General features: G+C 38.0%; 1 pseudogene; it reads right to left on the minus strand.

Annotated features, from left to right (window-relative positions):
* Positions 1-4,284: 4,284 nt before the first annotated feature.
* Positions 4,285-4,675, minus strand: LOC130886107 (non-histone chromosomal protein HMG-17-like; annotated as a pseudogene).
* Positions 4,676-16,190: the final 11,515 nt, after the last annotated feature.

The raw sequence follows: 16,190 nt of genomic DNA on the forward strand, positions 1-16,190 counted from the left end.
AATAGATTAAAAATTATAAGACATGTAAAGATGGAATATACACAGAGAGTCTGGATTTTGTATATTATTTTGTTTTCTTTGAATTTTTTGTCTGTTAGAGGGCTACATAGCAAGAGACATTTCATTGTATGGACTGCAAAGCTAAACCAGCATATGTATTTTAAGATATCTTGATATCAGAATTTGGGCTTATGGATATGCTACTTTGGAAAAGAGATTCTTCTTTTGCTTCCACAGAGGATGAGAACCTGTAGAATACTTCCAGGCTACTGTAGTTTGATGGACCAAAACCCCCAAAAGGTGGCCGTGAACACCCCCAAAAATACTTCACCCAATAATCAACAGGAAGTAGTTTGGAGAGAACTATGCCTTAATTCTCAAATATTGTTTATCAATGTTTGTTTACATTTAAAGGGGGATATGCTATAGAGATTTATACTTTGTATTGGTATGAATCTTGCATTATTGATACAAATTTAAGGTCTATTTTGCCATACTGTTTATATGTATTTCTGATCTTGATTAAGGTATTGTGTTTGTAAAACTCATTAAAAATGTAATGTATAATTAAATAATATAGGTTTATAGATAATTATCTATATAGTCAAGCTTGTAGTCATGTTCATTAGATTTTCTAGATGTACAGAGATTTGAAGATTTGAACTTTTAACCTATGGGACAAATTAGATATCTTCTCTGTGTAAATTGATTTTCTCAGTGTTTGACGTAGAAATCACATGAAATATAACTTTTCCTCATTTTCTGTTTTTCTAGCAGGTGTGATATTTTAGGCAGACTTTTCCTGTCCTGACTACCTGTTCCCAAATAATAACTTAGAGTGTTAATATTAATTATAAATTCTCAGCCAATAGCTCAAGCTCATTACTAACTAGCTTTTAAATTTTAAGTTAACTCGTATTTCTTATTTATGCTTTGCCACATGGCGGTAATACTTTTAGCATGGCATGTTCACTTTCTGCTTCCTTTGTGTCTGGCTCGTGACTCCTCTGTGTCCAGCCTTCCTCATCCTATTATTCTCAGCTTGACTTTCCTGCCTAACTTTATCCTGTTCAGCTATTGGCTCATCAGCTTGTTAATTAAACCAATCAGAATAACATACATACACATAGTGTATAGAAGGATTATTACAGAATGATTACTCCACAGTATTTCCCCATTTTGCCCAATTAAAAAGGAAGGTTTTTGACTTTAACAAAGTAAAATTATATAGAATAAAAAACAGTTATGAAGTAAGAATTGCAGTTACAATATCTAGTCTATTTGTATTTGGCAAAATTAGAGAAAATGCTCTGTTGTTTATCTTACCTTAGTGAGCCTAAAGTTTTATCTTAACTTGCTTTTTATCATAACTAAGAAAAAACTATGTTTAACTATTTAGTCTTTAACTCCTTCAAGGACCTCAGAAGAATAAAATGTTACCTAATGACAGGGACATCAGGCTGTCTTGACAGTCACCCAGAGTTCCTCTGTAATGTTGGGGCATCCAATTCTGGCCTATAGACCTAGCATATCTGACAGACTTTTCTGTGAAGTAGGGAATTTTGAAGGACTGTCCTACCTTGTCTTGTCAAAGTTTAGCAGTCACCTTTCTTGTGTCTTGCTGGTCCTGTTTGTACAGTGTATTATCAGCAATTGAGGCATGGATAGTTTCCTTGCCCACATGACTAGCTTTTGCCATAGAAAAGTAAACTACATATGGAGTTTCTACTATATGAATCATCTTTTTTGAAGTAGATTGATGCTACCAGGAGCATATATGTCTCATTGTCATTAAAAACCTTTTGATATTAAAATATTTTAAATGCTATATTTGTAGATCTCCAAAGTATTTAAAGACCACCTATCTAAAATATATATCTGTTTGACCTTGAAAGCATACCTAAAATTATTACAAGTTTGATTATAATAGGTAACTAACAATTAACCTGCATTTCTTTATTATCCTAAATAGTTTGTAATAATACTTTTCAAGGGCAATAAATTTACATTGCATTGTTAAATGAGCTATATAGGTATAATACCTTGAAAAAGAGTAGAAACATATGTACAGTAGGACCTAACAAAAATAACCTTAAATTTGTATCAATATGTAAAAATCCATACCAATGCAAAATATTTGACTAGTAGTTGCTTTTTTGGCTGGAAAGTAGATTAAAGAATCTATCCTTTTATCCTATCATTTTTATATCTCCCATTTTTCTTTTCAGAACAAGATTCCTAAATCTTATCTCCTTTGTTCAGTTTTTGTCTGACTATTACCAATAACAACTGTGACCAATCCCACCACCACCGAAGATGGCAAATATCCATAACCCACTGAATGACCAAAAAACATCCACCCCAGCTCTTGGGAATGGGGATGTCATGTTCTTAAAATTACTTCCTGTTGTTGTCTGGGCAACAGCATCTTTAGGGGACCCTGAAAAAAACTGGGATAATTATCATGTCCTGGGAGAATTGGCTATATCATTTGTTGTACAGGGAAAATACAGGGCTTATCTCAAGTCCTGGCTAAAGTGAGGCTGGACCATCTCAGCTAGCCACCTTGAAACTGTCCTGAGCAATTAGTTGTCCAAAACCAATCTTTGGGTGGTGTTTGCCAGCTTAGTGGCATTCCACTGTCCAGGTGGAATCATTGTTGATGGACCCCATTCTCCTTTAAGAGATGTCAAAGGTTGCTTGTTGTTGGTCACTGTCATGGTTCACTGCAGAAAACTTAAACATTTTAAATGTCATATGCAGCAGAGCTCGAAGAAGTTAAAGGGCCATAAGTATATCCAAAGTACAATAACTTAATTCCTAGTTATTGCATAGAGACTTAAACTTGAAATCATGTACAGGAAGTTAGATGAAGCCTTTTATGGAATTAGTCAGTACTCTGTATGACCGTTAATATCATGACAAAAAGTTTATATATATATATATATACATGTATATATACATATATTTATCTTATAAATTTTGAGATATTTATACCTTAAGAAGATTGTGAAAGAGTCAAAATAAAACCAAAAAATTATTAAATTAGTGGCAATAGAATAGTCCCTTAATTTGGGGTTTTCTTCTGCCCCATACCATGATATTTCTCACATATTTCCAGATTACCAAATGCATTTTGTCCAAGACAAAAATGCTTCTTCTCAAACAAAGACAGACTTAGATATATGAATACAAACAATGTATTAGCTAAAGATATCTCTGGGTATCCCAGTGTTCCTTCAAGTTTTATTTCCTAAAACAACATTTGACAAATATGTATAAATCATTTGTGGAATGCCGAATTTAAAAGTAACCTTTATGAAAGTTATATCTTCTCAAGATATTCCAAATTCCTCTCATGTACTGGAAGTTAAAACTTTCTCTTTCTACTGTTATCTGATTTTCCTCCTTGCTGGTGACATTCAAGGAACACTTAGTCAAGTATGAGACAGGATTCCTTTCTTCTCATTTGTTGGCCCAGAGTTAGTTTTTTTCCAAGTCAAGCTGTATCCAGTTTTATTAAAGACACTTCCCATAAACAATCATGGATTTCCAGGCAGAACATGGGCAGACAATCCTTAACAGTTCACAAGAACTTCCAAACTCCCTTCTTGTACTGACTACCAAAGACAGACAGCCACTATAAAACCCGATGAGTCTTCATGTGATGCTCTGAAAGGGGGAGGAGCTCAGAGTGAGGCTGACATTTCACATTGAGGAACTTGTTTCACAACTTTTCACAAGCCTACCCTGACTTTCAGGAAATGAAATGAAAACATCAGAGTTATCAGTCTGAAGATCCACAATTTTTTACAAAAGGAGCTGCTGCTCTTTTGAGAATACTCACTGATATCACTGCAAAATCCAGATTGCCCAATAGATTGGCAAAACTAATTTTGAGAGTCAGGTTCCAACAGGTCTCTGGTATTAAGGGAGTTAAGATGCTGATGGTACAGGAGGAGGAAGATATAAAAATGAATTTAGTTTTCCCACACAAGACATGTTGTGCCATAGTGGTCACGTATATCAACAATAGGACGGACATCTCTCTTGGGAGTCAAGAGGAGTCTTTCAAAATTATCAGGGAAAGATGTTTTCCATCATCAATCCAGTTTGGGAGACATTGTTATTGACACATGTTCCTTCCCCCCAAAATGATTAAGTGCTAACACCATAGCTAAAAAAAGGAAAACAAAATTCTGTATTTTTATAAAACTTGATAAAAAATAGTATTTCAAACTGTACAGTTACCAGAAGTGCACGGCTATCAAAAGTGCACACATTTCACTCGGTGTCTCCAGCACATTCAGCCTTTTGTGCCTGTTCTGTCTTGGCGTCTCCATTCTCTGCAGGATTATTCGCATCCTTACCAGCATTGGCCTTCGCCAAATTCCCCTCCGTACCGTCTCTCCCTTCTTTGCAGGCCAGAGTCCTTTTTAGGCTTAGACTCTGGTTTTGGAGGAGCAGATTTAGCGGGCAACCTTGCAGATCTTCTCTGAGGTTCCTCCTTCATCTTAGCTTTATCTTTTTTAGTATCCCCTTCAGCCTTTTTTTTTTTTCCCAGCATAGCGGCGGCGGTGGAGGGGGACAGGCGGTGAGGGAGGCGGGGAGCGGAGTAGTTGGCCCTGAAGACAGGGATGCAGCACTGTGCAGGTTGGGTTCGTCCAAGGGTCATTTCTTCCCAGAGTTGCTTTTATATACTTCGACATTTCTCTCTGAATACATACCAAGTTCGACAATGGTGTTTCACTGCTCGGGGAATTTGATTTTATGTTATCTAGAGATTATGAGGGAAAATGTACACAGCTGATTCTGTACATATCTAAGTCTCTCGCTGGATAAGAGCAGAAAGTCAGTGTAAGAGTGTAAAGTGTCGTTTACTATTTTAATGCAGAGAATCAAATGATGAGGGCTGGTGAGATGGTTCAGTGGGTAAAGGCACTTGCCAACAAGCCTGAAGATCTGAGTTCCAACCCTGAAGCTTGTGTGGTACAAAGTGAGAACTGAATTACTGAATTTCCCAAGTTGTTCTCTGATTTTCGCATGTACAACGCTGAGTGTGTACCTACGCTCACACACACGTAAACAATACACAATGTTTTTAAAAGACAAAGTAATGATTTGTGCGTTTATTTTCTAATACTTGTCACAAATAGCCCTGGCAATTGGTTTGTTATTTAGCCCAGGATTACCTTGAACTTTTCCTGCCTCTGCCTCCTAAGTACTAGGATGGAGCATACCCAGTTTGTGGAGACTTTTCTGTCTCACAGATGATTCTGTGTCTTCCTGAGACTTGGGAATAACTAATGACATAGTTACTGTCTAGGCAGTAATTTGAAAGTCTGTCTTCAGTTCAAATGTGCTTTGGGGACTAGAAGTGGAGAGAAAGATTCCTTTTTTGATACAGCCCCACTTTGTAGTCAGGGTTGGTCTTGAACTTGCGATCTGCCTGCCCCAGCTTCCCAAGTACTGGATTTACAAGCCTGTGCCTCCAAGCCTGGCTCAATTCTCATGTTTTGTGCTCTGTTTGTGCTGCTCACCTATGCTGTTGACTGCTGGTTCTTTGGTACCCTGCACTGATGATACTCTATGTATTTGTGGAAGATGGTTTCAAAGCAACAGTGAACTCAAACTACAGAGCGATAAAGCTAGCCATGGCAAGTTAATTTGATTTTATAATTTAGCACAATGTAAACCCACACACCTGTAAACATCCCTTTGCAAGGCATGAAATTTCCCAGATAAAATCTGAAGACACAAGTCATTAAATATAACTGATATTTAATTTAGTATGAAATAAAACTGACAGTTGTAATAACCTATCTGTAAGAAATAGTGTGAGAACTCAGAGGCCTTAGGGAAGGGACCAGAATACCAAGACAGCTGAAGGTGAAGCTCAAGAGCCTCCAGTGCAGTCCACTCAGGCTGTTCCCAAATTTCAGCTTTGGCCTACTTGTGTGGTTGAGATGATGCAGGAACAAGATCTCACTGTATTGTCAACTGTGCTTTCTTGCATTTTATTCCTTATCACTCCCTATTAGCATGATGCTAGTCGACAGAATTTCTCTGGAGAGCAATTGGCCTCTAGTGTCAAAAGCCTCAAAATGTATGTTCCTATTGATTTACTAATTTTAAATTTAAGCTGGGCGGTGGTGGCGCACGCCTTTAATCCCAGCACTTGGGAGGCAGAGACAGGCGGATCTCTGTGAGTTCGAGACCAGCCTGGTCTACAAGAGCTAGTTCCAGGACAGGCTCCAAAACCACAGAGAAACCCTGTCTCAAAAAACCAAAAAAATAAAATAAAATAAAAAATAAAATTTAAGAATGTAAGAGAATATCTTCTTTAAAGATTTTTATCTAAAAAGATATTTATTGCATTATCCTGTTAATGGAAATACTAACAGCAGAGAAACAATTTTGTATTTTATATGAAAGGGAATCAATTATACATATTGAATAACATTTTATATGTGTCCTATAAGTTATATACTTATGTTTATACACATTAATATTACTTGAACATAATATTTTATAGTTTTTCTTTTCTTTTTTAAACTTTTAATTTTATTATAAAAAAAAAACAATTGAAATTCCCACTTCCTCTAATCCTCCCACTCCCCTCATCACACCCTTCCACCCTTCCCCCTCCAATCCTAAGAGAGGACAAGGCACTCTGCCCTGTGGCAAATCCAAGGTCCTCCCCACTACATCTAGGTTAAGCAAGGTGTACATCCAAAGAGAATAAGATCACAAAAAGCCAGTACATGCAGTAGACACAAATCCCAGAGCCACTGTCATTGGCCCCTCAGTCTGCCCCAACTGTCAACCACATTCAGAGGGACTAAAGAGCCTTCTGTAGTTTAGTCTGACCTCAAATTTGCTATGTAGCTGAGGCCAGCCTTGAAATACTACCATCTTCTACACACTAATGTTAGCATATCTCACTGTGCCTGAATTTCTATGAACATAATTATTACATTATTAATTAATTATCTATAATATTTTTGAAAAGATATATAATATCATCATGTTAGAAAGTTAGAAACAACATTTTTTGTTCAAGTAAAATAATTATTTGGTAATACAGAAACACAACCTAATGTTCACTTCCTTTTAAAACTCATGAACAGAATCTCAAAGAAAAAGAGTTAATGTGGAGGATCAGGAAGATGGCTCAGTGGTCGACAGTTCCTCCCTCCAAATCGTGATCTGAGTTACATCACCAGAATGCACATAAAGCTGGGTATGGTGGCTCCCAGCCTCAGTCCTAGCTCCTGGGAGGTGGAAAGGTGAACCATGGAGGAACTTGTAACTGAGTTAGAGCATGAAGAGCAGTAGAACAGAAAGAGAGAGACTGCCTAAAGAGACCAAAAGGAGGAAACTGACTCCCCGGAGACTGACCACTGACCTCTGCATATGTGGCATATGACACTCACATTATGTACATAACAGCTTGACTTTTCTCTCAGTTTGTTTTTGTGTCTATGTTTTGCTCCTTTTCACTTTGGTCAGTAAGTCCAGTGGAACACCCTGATGAGCTTTGGGACCGTTTCTATCTGTCACAATAAGATGTTGCTTTTCTTGGCTGCTCTTTCCTGGTAGAAAGACACATGAGGTTTATTGTTCAGTTAGAACTTATTTGGTAGCTGGTGAGATGTCTCAGTGGGTAGTCCAGGGTGATGATATCACTTCAATCCTCAGTATCCACATAGTGGGGGAACAGCTCCCTCAAATTGTCCTTGACTTCCACATGTGTGCCAGGTCACCCCTTCCCATATATGACACATTACCCCTTCCCATATATGAAATGAAAAGTATTGGCTTAGGACCCATAAGGTCAAGGTCTCAGATCAGGGTCTCAGCATAAGGGAGAGATTATTTGCCATAGAAGGACAAAGGGCAGGAATAAGGAACAAAGACAGAAGGCAGAGGAAGAGGGAACTAGGGAAAGGAACCAGACAAAGAGGGTAGGGGTATTTGTTTCTGAGGATAAAGGACTGCCTCTGAATAGAGAGGAGACAGATGTGGATCATAGGAAAATTCACAGTTTATAAAGGTACAAGGGGAAAACCTGGGTTAGAATGAGGTGTTTAAATTTAGTTGGGCATATTAATTAGGTGAACCAAAGAAAGCTTTTGATTTCTGGACTTCAGTACTTTGATAGTTGGACCTTGGTAGTCAGTCTCAGGAGGAAGAAGTGGCCAAATAAGGTAACAGACCTTAGGGACTAGTTTTAGGAATGAATCTAATGGTGTTTAGCAAGGCAGAGGAAATTGAAGAAAAGGGCATGGCCTGCCAGAACCACATACTCAAGTGGGTTACAGTACCTTTAACACACACCCTGTGTGTATAAATAAATAAGACAAAAAACACCACTTAAAATTTTGTTGTGTTTCTCTGTGTGATAATTGTTTGTTTGGAACAGTGTTGCTATGACAGTTGATATTTTCTTTCTCTTCTTCTTCTTCTTCTTCTTCTTCTTCTTCTTCTTCTTCTTCTTCTTCTTCTTCTTCTTCTTCTTCTCCTTCTCCTTCTCCTTCTCCTTCTCCTCCTCCTCCTCCTCCTCCTCCTCCTCCTCCTCCACCTCCTCCTCCTCCTCCTCCTCATCCTCCTCCTCCTCCTCCTTCTTTTGTTTGTTTCATTTTTTGAGACAGGGTTTCTCTATAGCTTTGGTTCCTGTCCTGGAACTAGCTCTTTTAGACCAGGTTGGCCTCGAACTCACAGAGATCCGCTTGCCTCTGTCTCCCGAGTGCCAGGATTAAAGGAGTGTGCCATCACCACCTGATTGACAGTTGACATCTTCTTAAACAACAAAACATGAGCATAAGAAGGGCTTGCATCTTTGATATTTCAGGCATTGTCCACATTCTTGAAACCCCAGAAGTCCTCCTGATAGGTGGTGGTCTGTGGGTTTATTGGCAGAGGAGGAAGTAAAGATGTTGGTATAAATCTTGTATCTTAGAAGCAGATTAGACTCACCTACAGCAGCAGAAACCAAAGCAGATGCACAAATACAATCTCAAAAGAGTGTCCCCCAGCAAACAACAGGAGAGCACAAGCATGCTCAGAAGATATTTTTAGTCAAATCTTACTTGTGAAGATTCAAACACTGAGTGGAGGAATACTGGGCTGAGCTTATCAATGTGAGCTGGGGTTTTAGATCCCTTTTATTTTAGACTTTATTTATAGCTCCATTTTCTAGATTTCCAGAAAGGACAGACATGTTTTTGTAAGGAAAACAAAATGAACAAATGTTGCTAAAGAAGTGAGGATGAGGGCTGGAGAGATGGCTCAGTGGTTAAGAGCATTGCCTGCTCTTCCAAAGGTCCTGAGTTCAATTCCCAGCAACCACATGGTGGCTGACAACCATCTGTAATGAGGTCTGGTGTCCTCTTCTGGCCTTCAGGCATACACAAAGAAGTGAGGATGTGTGCTTAGAGCATTTCACACTGTTTAAAACATGGTACAACTCACTATCTCAACCTCCACTATTAGCAAACTTTATGTATAAAGGGCTGGGCTCCTTCCCTACTTTGAGTCAGAAAAACATGAATGTGTTAGAGTTTCATCGGCTGCTGAAATTCTCAAGTCTTTAGTGGTCATTTTTCTGTGTCAAACAGACATTAGAAGGCAAAAGAGTCAGAACAATTCTTCCTTTTGATCACTGAGAAGGAATGTATTCTTCTTTAGTGATACATAGATTATATATAGATATATATAATCTGTCTATCTGTGATCATATAGCTAGATCACAGATAGACAGATTATAGGCAGATAGGTAGGTAGGTAGGTAGAAAGAGAGAGGGTTTGAAAGAGAGAGAGAGAGAGAGAGAGAGAGAGAGAGAGAGAGAGAGAGAGAGAGAGAGAGAGAGATGGTATCACAAGAAAAGCCTTAGGGGATGCGGAAGCAGTTTTCAGTGAAGAGTTAGCCCCAAGTTCAGCACCTACCAAGCCCTACTGTTGGAGAAGTTCATTTCCGAGGTTGTTTTTAATTCTGTAGTTGCTTCACAGGCATGAAGCGTGATGAATGGATACTTCAATAAGCAACTGAAACTGTTGAGTTCACAGGACAGGACTCCTGTTCTCAACTCTAACCTCATATGCCTTCCTGAGGAAAAGCAGCCTCTAGACTTGCTTCCGTTTCCTAATCCTTTCAGGAAAACCCTCTGCCCTTCAGTCCCATTATTTTCTGGTGAAAAGTCTCAAACTCAGTCTTGTCTTCAGCTCTGTCATTTGTATTTGAAATATGTCAACAGGTTGTCAAAATCCTCATACCTCAGGGATAACTAAGCCATGCAAACCAAACTGGATTTAAAATCTTCTCATTGACAGTGACTACTCAGACCGTCCCATCCTTGCTGACCGTTCACATGGAGAGCTCCACTTTTCCATGGTTCTTAGACTGGGGAAGCACAGTACTCTCCACAAGAAGCACCCCGATTATGAATAAGGCAGGGCTCAAGTTGGCAGTCACCAGAACAACAACTATGGACACACATTCTTTGGGCTGTGTTAGTATCTGTCAGGCTTTCCTAACGATCACCCTTTTTCTTCCAAATCAAATTTCAGCTGTAAGATGACAGAAAACACAGGATTTAATACAATGGGCTCAAGGAAAAGGAAGAAATTTAGCGATTTTAAATTGTTTGATTTTTAACCCCAGAGTGTTAAGCCTTACACACATGCAGATAAAAACCATTTTCTCTGAGTCCCAAAGGTGCTGTGATTCTAGAGAGATTTTAAACCCAAGGATCCTGCAGTGAAGAAGCTATATAATTTAGCTAAGATCCCTCAGGAGTCTGAGACACAAATGAATTGGAAGAAAGGTTTTCTTTCTAGTCTATACTCCAATTTACTTCCAACAGCATGCAATGGTCCCATTTTGAGCTGTCACATCTATCCAGAAGTCCTCTTCCACACTGGGGTTTTTGTAATCAACAAGGCAGACATTTGTAAGAAGACATTTGTTACTAGGTGACACTAGTTAGTTACTGATTTTTCTTAGGTTTTACAATGGATGCTTACGATGGACTATGACCTAAAGCAAGGGGAAAACCTTAGATAGATTAAAATGGTAAGTCTTTTCAGTTCTCTCTCTGTGGCTCTACCTTCCCCTACCCATGTGTGTTGGGAATAAGCTTGGCTAACTCAGTAGTAAGTATGCTCCTGGGATAGCAATTACACTTTTAAAGGACTGTGTGTTGATTTTTCTTTCTCCCTATCCCCAAACCTTAGCTGCATGACCTCTAAAACAGAACTACTTTCTGTCTCCTTTCGTTGTCTTACAAAACTTCTTAAACCACTCCAGACAGTAAACTGCATCTTGTAATAAATGCCTAGGATGTAGCACAAACAGGCAACCCCAGAAAAAGAAGTCACAAGCTTTTTAATCCTTGTCCTAGCAAGCAGAGCACAGTGTTGAGGAAACCATGGATGTTAAATATGGCATCTTCATACATTTTGGGCTCACAGCATGATTTTAAATCTCATAAACTGATGTTTGGCAAACACCTAGCTTGATTTTTTTTTTTTGCAAAATAATAAAATGCTTTCTTGCAGAAAATGTAATTTCCTGATTGAACCTGCCAAACATATATTTTATAATTGCCTTTTACAGACCAAAATCTGGCTCAGACTTGTTAATAAGTGAATGACTAATATGGACAGAAATTGTTTTTATGATGAAGTGACAAGGAGATTTCTGCAGGGTCCATTTGACATGTTTTGGAAATAGTGTTTGGGAAATGATGTAGGCTTGAAAATTAAAATTATGACTCATAAACATGAAAATTACTTGAGGTATAAGATAGTTTCTGATATTCTCTGATTTTTTTTAAAAACTAACCTTCAATTAGCAATTATAGAGGTTAAAAAAGGTAAATGATGTGGTACTAATATAAAAATAAGAGTCAAAATCTAATATTCTATAGAGTTCCCACAAAAATAAGTGAGAAAATAAAAGATTATAGAACAAATAAAACCTATATGAGTAATTAAATATTTAAATTCATGTTTCAGACTAGGCATTACAATAAGTTTCTATATCATATATAAATAAATATTTTAGCTATAATTAATATATGAAAATTAAACATAAATATTCATACCTGTATGTATGTAAATGGGAATATATGGGGACAACTTAAAGGCAATTAACAGAAAAGTAAACACACATTTGAAATTGCTAAAGAACAAATAAATAAATATGCTAGTTAAATAAAGGAAAACATCACAGCAAAGATTATGCAAAAAATTGAAAAACATTGATAAAACTGAAAAGAGCTTGTCTCCATGTTTATGAATTTAAAAAATTTGCATTGTTAGGTTCAAACTATTCAAGATAATCCACAGACCTAAAAAGTTGTTATCAAAATTTAATGCCTTTAAAATAATAGTAATTTAAACAAACAATCTAAGCAGTCATAGGTAATTTAAAAGGCCCTAACTGGCCAAAACAATCTCCATCAAGAAGGAAGCTTAAGAGATAACATTCTCTGATCTCAAATTGTATTTCAAATATTTGACAATTAAAGCAATATGTAACAAAATTAGGCACATAGACCAATGAAACTAAACTGCTATCCCAGAAACAAATTCACATAGATAAGCTTTGCCTCATGTTGTAGGGAGAGGCTGCTTGTTCATCCCAGCCACCTGGCTAGCTTAACTCCGAAATAACCACACAGAAATTGTATTAACTAAAACACTGCTTGGGTGATTAGCTCTAGCCTCTCATTGGCTAACTCTCACATCTTGATTTAACCCATTTCTTGTAATCTGTATATCACCACGTGGAAGTGGCTTACTGGGAAAGATTCAGCATGTCTGACTCTGGTGGCACCGTGGCAGCTCTCTGCCCCTCTGCCTTTCTTCCTCCCAGCATTCAGTTCTGTCTTCCCTGCCTACCTAAGTTCTCCCTTATCAACTAGGCCAAGGTAGTTTCTTTACTCATTAACCAGTGAAAGCAACAAACAGAAGGAACGCCTACACCAGCCTCCTGTTGGGCACCAAGGGCAACCTGGTCTGTAAAATGGACCAGTGGGGGCTGTTTTACTCTCTGATCCTCAGACAAGTTTTATTTATTAAAATACAAGTAAAATGCTACTACTACTACTACTACTCACACACACACACACACACACACACACACACACACAGAGAGAGAGAGAGAGAGAGAGAGAGAACTTATCTTTAACATGGTGGCAAGAGTACAAATTGGAAATGGTGGTCTTTAAACCACTGATGCTGGGAAAACTGGGCCCATTTGTGAAAGAACAGAGTTACACATGCTCTTAACACACAGGAAGACAACACGGAATAGAGGAAAATCTGATATTTAAAGTTTGAATCCTTAAAGTTTCTGGAGAGAGTCACAGGGAAAAAGTCCTTGGTGTCATCCCAGACGATGATATCTAGGGCATAACACCATACACAGAGATGAAAGAAGCAAAACCACACAGGTGGGAAGGCATCTGACTATGAAACTCTTGCACAGCAATAGAAACAAGCAGGGAAGGGGAAAGGCAGCCTAGAGAATGTGAGACAACAGCATTTGCAAACCCTGTATCAATGATGCTAAGAATGCATTACAAACACCTATAATCCGATAGCAAACAAACAACAGGCACCAAAGACAAGGCCCAAAGAATCAAAGTGAAAAATGGACAAGTAGGCTGGAAAATCTGATCACTGATGATAATTTAAATCTAGTAGTTAAAACTGTGAAAATCTGTGCATTATAAAGAGATTCTTTAGATGTGGGCAATAATCCCCAGCACACAAGAAACCAAGGAAGGAAAACTGAAAATTTGAGGCCAACCTGAGCTACTTAAGGAATTTAAAATCAGCCTACAATATACATGGAAACCCTATGGCAAAAACAAACAAAAATCCCCAATGAAAAGGATCAACTTGTGCCTAAAGAACTATACTAATAAGTGTTTCCTATCAAATAAACATAAATAATCTAATTTACAATTAATTAATGAATTCTGTGAATATATAATTTATGAGTAACACCCATTTTCTGAAGAGCTTATTTTCTGCATCTTTGAGTTTGTATATGAGGTATGTGTCACATGTGAAGGTCAGAGGACAACTTGTAGAGCCGTTTTCTCCTTTCACCTTTTAGTAGGTTCCGGGAATCCAACTCACATTACCAGGCTGTGCAGTAAGCTCCTTTATCTGCTAAGCGATCTTTTCAGCGCTCTGAAGGATTCTAAACGATATGATATAACATTGTTAGTTCAGGAAAGCACAAACTATAACTGTTAAGCTCTTTAAAGGGAGACTAGAAGAAACATATTTTATAATTATATGATGTTTTCCTTTGGATGATAAAATTACGGAAATTATAAGAAATTATAAGAAATTGCTATTTCTTATACTCTCCTGCCCTTCCCAAAGTCGCAGTCTAAAAAACATTATCACAGGCAGCATCTTACTCTTGGATACAAAGGAAAATATGTTTTTCAGTGGCTACTTTTATTTACTAATAGGAAAAACTCTAAATGAAATGGAATGACAAGAGTTCTATGTTCTCAACAATAAAGTGAGTATCTTGTATCAGGCACTTCTGAAGTGACAGTTCAAAGTTGGTGTGTCCAGGAGAGGTTTCTGGTTTTTCCTTTTGATGTGCCACTGGAGCATCTCAGAAGGAAACTCATTCTCATGAAGTTACCTGTGCATCCTCCATCCATCAATATTCCACTGCCCTATTTCTCTCAGCACAAAACTCTTGGGGTAAAATGTCAAAGGTTTTGAGTGGGTTCAGAGTCACAGGGAATGTACTGTTTAGAAACTAGACTTGTGTAGCTCAAACTGTGATAAACTGTGAAACTTTAAGCTATGTGGAAACCCCAAGAGAGTGAAGGGGTGAAACTTCCAAGTTTCTGTGGGATGGTAAATGCCATGGATTATCAATGGTGAATACTGAAGTGGTTCAGTTCACTGGAGCTTGCTGTTGGTATGCAGGTACTAGCATTGGTTGTCTGGTGTAGCAGTGGCTGACATCACATGATAATGAAATCACAGTGCTGAGCTGAATTGATCACATAGTAAAGATGAAATTAAACATTCTGAACAAGTTCCTTAAAAGTACCCCCAAACAATGCCAGCAAGGTGACTCAGCAGCTGATAAACTGATATCAGCACTTGCTGATAAGTCTAAGGACCTGAGTTCAATCCCTGGGTTCTACATTGTGGAAGGAGAGAACCAGCTCTTCCAAACTGTCCTCTGTTCTCTGTTGAACATACAGAAAAACAAACAAACAAAAGATAAATACATGTAATTAAATTTAAAAAACATACACCAAGCAGCACCATGAACATATCTATGTCAAGTATATTGAATGACTCCAGCATCCTCAACTGTTACACCTGAATATGAGACTAATGTTCTTCATGAGCTCGTACATTGAAACTATGGTTCCTAGCTGTTGGCATTATTTGAAGAGGTAGCGGGAACCTTAAGGGTGGAATCTAGATGGTGGAAGGTAGATCCCAGGATTGTATGATTTTAGAGCCTTATCTGTTTCTGGGTTCTTCCTCTTTCTCTGTTTCCTGGACATATGGAGGTAAACATCCTTTTCTTTTATATGCTCTCTTGATGTTTGGCTTCATCTGGGTCCCAGTCAAAGGGGACAGGGACTATGCACTTAAACCACTGGAACCATGAGCTCAAAAGAAATAGTCCTCTTTTGAGTTTGTGTCAGGTATTTTTTCATTTGCACAAGACATTAATGCATCAACATGCAAGATATACTGTGATGTGTGCACGGTGTGGCATGCCTGGAGTCTAAGCCCTGGGTTTGTGCTGAAGCAGGAAGGTCACCTATGAGTCTGAAGCCATTTTGGACAACATAGTAAAAGAGGTCAGCTATTATCATATTCATGCAAGTGGAGTCTAGTCTATATTTGCTAGATGAACATACTAACTGTGAAGGGAGAGAACTCAGATCAGCCTTCTATGTTGAAGGAAGCACAGGGTGAGAGAAATGACAAGATTGGTTATAACTGCTTTATAAATCATTCCTTATTTAGTGAATAAAGAATGGAATTGTGCTGGTTATCATCACTGAAGTGCATGGTTTTAATTCTGGTACCCGTGAAATGACAACTCTGTGATTCAATGATGATTGGGATGCAGGGAGAAGGTACAATAAATATATGCAGGCCTCATAGCAGAGGTG

The sequence above is a fragment of the Chionomys nivalis genome, chromosome 13, assembly GCF_950005125.1.
Source record: "Chionomys nivalis chromosome 13, mChiNiv1.1, whole genome shotgun sequence".
NCBI classification, from domain to species: Eukaryota; Metazoa; Chordata; class Mammalia; order Rodentia; family Cricetidae; genus Chionomys; species Chionomys nivalis.